The sequence below is a fragment of the Cupressus sempervirens genome, chromosome 10 (assembly GCF_028749045.1).
Source record: "Cupressus sempervirens isolate cs-2001-9-10 chromosome 10, ASM2874904v1, whole genome shotgun sequence".
Lineage (NCBI taxonomy): Eukaryota > Viridiplantae > Streptophyta > Pinopsida > Cupressales > Cupressaceae > Cupressus > Cupressus sempervirens.
The window spans coordinates 520513587-520517880 of record NC_143127.1 but is presented as its reverse complement, the minus strand read 5'-3'; positions in this window follow the sequence as shown (position 1 = coordinate 520517880).

The following is a 4294-nucleotide window of genomic DNA, read 5'->3' as shown; positions in this document are numbered from 1 at the left end:
TCAATTTTACTATAGTAGAATTAAAATGAATAGTGAGGAACTCTTTCACTTTTCAATCCCTCCATCATCACCAATACCCTATCTCAATGTGGGAGTTCACTCACCCACCATAGGGATTTAAATTAAGTAGTCGATTTTGGGTTCCAAGTATGATAGCTTCACTCCTTTATCTTGCTTCATCACTTAATGGGTTATCAGTTGACTTAGCCATTATCTTACTGCGAGCAAAAAAAATAAAAATAAAATAGTTGTGTTTTACCTTGTTAAAATTTGGGCATGACAATCTTGAATATAATATCCATAATATCTACTTAACTAGTTGCCTCTAAAGAAATTGTACCAAAGCTCATAGACTCAGAATACTTGTCAATTTTTGAAGGGCTAGAGTTTTGAAAGATACCCAACATATCTAAAGAAGTATCTTCAACAAATATAACCCCATTGTATCTTCTGGCTACTAGACTAATGATATTCTCATGATCACTTAAAGTAATGTGTTTTTCTGCTTTCAATTTCTTGTGTGATCTTTGTACATACAAGTTCAAGTACATAGAGAAGTGAGAAATTCTTTCACAGTGAATAAAGACCATGGAAAACAATATTGTATAGGAATACACATTAATAGAATATACATCAAGATGGGCACACTCAGTTGAAAAGATAAGAAGAAAATTAGAAGGAAGGGATGTAAATAGAGATGAGAGTATCCCAATTGCCAAAATAGTAGCAACCAATATATCCAATCATAATGTGATAAGACAGAACAAAGCAAAAATGAAGGAAAACACCCACTCAACATTGTTGACAATTGAGTCAGTGATGAAAATAAAAGAAAAGAATAAGAAGTTGGGAGCACCATTAGCAACAATATACAAAAGACATTAGTTGGATCAGCATGAATCTATGGGAGAATATGGTGACAGAGACATCAAAGTACCACATAGTTAGAGAGGTCATTCTACAATGTTAAAAGCCAATGACTGATGAAATAGGGGCTTATGCACATCACTAAATATATTATGCACATCAGTAAATATACATAGAGAGTTGGATCAATAAAAAATTAATGTAGTTGAACACCTTAAATTTTCATTTTTTAAAAATCTACAATGGACATTTATGAGTCAGTTACAGGTCATACTACTGGTAAGCCCATTGCTTGGGTTTTTTGCTAGTTTCTAATTTCAGCTTACCTATCTTTTGTTATGTCATAATTTATTTTGTTTCAATGTAAAAGGGTATGTATAGTCTATAGTTGTAGGTCTCAAGCTAGTCAACATGCCTAGTTTGGTAGTTGAAATTCTCCTTGCACACTTGACATGGAAGATGGTCTCTGTGGACTAGAATGTTAGTTGACAAGTCTTAAATTGGGGGTTGTAGTAGATATTAGCAAGACTGTAGGACATAAAAAAGTGATACATGTGGTGTGATTTATTATTCATCAAATAGATCAAAATATTGTAGATTTAGGGGGGGTGGCTTGGTGATATTAAAGAATGCAATAATTTTTCTAAATATTCTTCATGCTTTAGTACACAATTGGATTTTAAAAGTGACAAACATAAAAAAAGAATTGATGGAGAAAGTTAAATTGACTAGTAGGTTAGAAGAACTTTTGTAATGTTGACTCTATTATTATCTCATTAAGATTGGAAAATGAGTGTTCATTTAAACATCGCATTTACATATACATTAGATGAGTTGTTTATTGACACATGATAAATTTCAATTCTTATTAAAAAAATTCAATTGATACGAAGAATACGTTTATGGTTATTGAATCTAGAATAGAGAATGTTATCTTCAATAATCTTCACTACTGGACATAAGTGGAAGTTTCTAAAGTTGAGTTTGGAGAGTTGATTCAATTATTCCAATTCTACCAAGTGGTTGGACACATGACATTACAGTAGTCAAATCATACCAAAATTTAAATCAAATTACATATAACTAGAGACATAGGATTAGCTCCTTAGGTCAAAGCTTCAAATTGTAGTGGATCAACTCCTTTTAGGTAACTTCAAACAAATTCTCAAGCAATTAAATGATAAAGAGAATATTACACTAGAAAGAAATCAATGAAACACATGGTGACGACATCAAGTAGTATATGGACAAGCTTATTTTCAACTTGACATGGTTGCGTATGAACAAAATGGTTTCTAAATTTATAGAAACACATCTATATTTTATTATTTACACATTATTAGCCAGAACATCATAAACAATTTAAAATTCAAAATTTTATGTCAAAATAGTTGAACTAGAACTTCCTAGTTAAGTGGCCCCTCAATCATTTCTAAATCCTAAGCCTCACACTACTTTGAAGGTAAATTGTCATCTACATCAATTAAAAAAAAAGCATATGAAATATGAAGAATACATCTATTTTCTTGTTGGTAATTAAAGACAAAGAAAACATATTGAATATGAACAATGCAAAGATAAGAATAGAAAATCCATAAAAAGATATGTTTGTTGATAAAAGATGCATTTAATGAATTTGGAAATCATAATCAAGTGTTTTGTGATTCCTTGCAAGCTATTATCTTTCATGGCTAACTTACTTTTAATCACAGGGAAGATAGAACCAAGCTTATCTTGGTATCTATCTATCTATGAAATTAAGCTTTGGAAGTTTTAACTTGAGAAAGGTACAAGTAAATTAATATAATTATTAATTTATTTAACATTTTGGAATGTCCTTAATTTTTTACAAGAATATTTACATTTAATTAGAAATGACAAATAAATGTGTATCATAAGTACTATATTAATATCATATTTTTATGTTTTTGGCCTTTCATTACCTATGTAATCTAATATTTCCTTTTCTTTTTCTTTTTGCACAAATATTTTGATAAACTCAAAGAAGGGGATAAAGTTAAATTTTTGGATCCATATTATGGTCATGTTTCTTGTATTGGGATTATTTACTCCTTGTCTATTTTACATGGAGAAAACCTAAATGGAACTATAGATTCCAATGTAAATGTTATAACAGTCACAAGTAATGTATCGCTTGTTTATGAAAATAAAATAGATGGAGATGTTCATCTCAAAGAGGAACATGATGCCTATTGAAGTATTTGAAGAAAGTGACATGGTTGATCAATGTGTCATTTGTTAGAAAATTTGGCTCATTCCTTTATATTGTAGTATTCTGAATGTGTTGTTTAAGTATTTTAATTATCGAGGTGGATTTGGAAGAGTTGAAAACTCTTAGGCAATTTTGACACTTCTTATCATATTTACATGTATACTCTTTAGAAAATTTTGAATTATTATTACGTATATATATATTTGCATTAAAATTTTATCCCAAGTTACCTTTTTTATCATGACTTTGAATTAATCTTTTAATATTAGTGTTGTTCATGTGTAATATTTTCATTTTCTTTAATGTTTTAGTTCAACTCTAACATCATGTTTTTGGTATTTTAAAATTTATGTTATTGAATAAATTATTCATTTCATAACTATATTTAGTACTAATTAATGGAAATGAACAAATAAATGACCAAAATAACTATCAAATAAATAACTAGTCAACTCCAAATTAATTACTAAATATACTACCAAATATGCTGCCAAAACAACAACCAATTCAAATACCAAATATGATACCAAATCAACTACAATTTTGACTACCAAATCAACTACCAAAATAACTACCATATTAACTACCATATTAACTATCAAGTCAACTACCAAATCAACTACCAAATATACTTGTTACCAATTTAGCTTACACCTAAATTGCTAAGTCCTAAATTTTCCTATGTATTGAGCTACATTTTTAAAGTTTTTTATGTTATACATTGTAGGGTTATTGGTGTTACCACATACATTTTTCTTGTATCCTAGGAAGGTTCAGTCGTGAGTCTTTTCTTAATCATGAAGTCGAACTTGAAGTTTCAATTAACTTCAAGTTCAAGTTCGAGATCCCATCTATCTTTCATGTGTTGAGGTCCACTTCTATTCCCCGAGTTCATCTTGGTGAATTCAAATTTGAAATTGAAGCCCTATCAACTGAATCTTCAACTTCAACTTTGATGTCAATTTTGTATACTGACGCTTTGTTTTCATGTAGGCTTTTAATCCTTGAGTTAAAAGGCGAGGTGGGTCTTGATGAAGACACTTCCCAAGGCATGTGAGATAATAAATAATAACTTTAAGGTGGTGCTTGTTTAGATATGGCGTGATTTGGAAAAAATGAAAATTTTTCATTTCATGATGACATGGAGTGTTATTAGGCATGCAAATTTGATGGGCATTTAAAACAAATCACTTA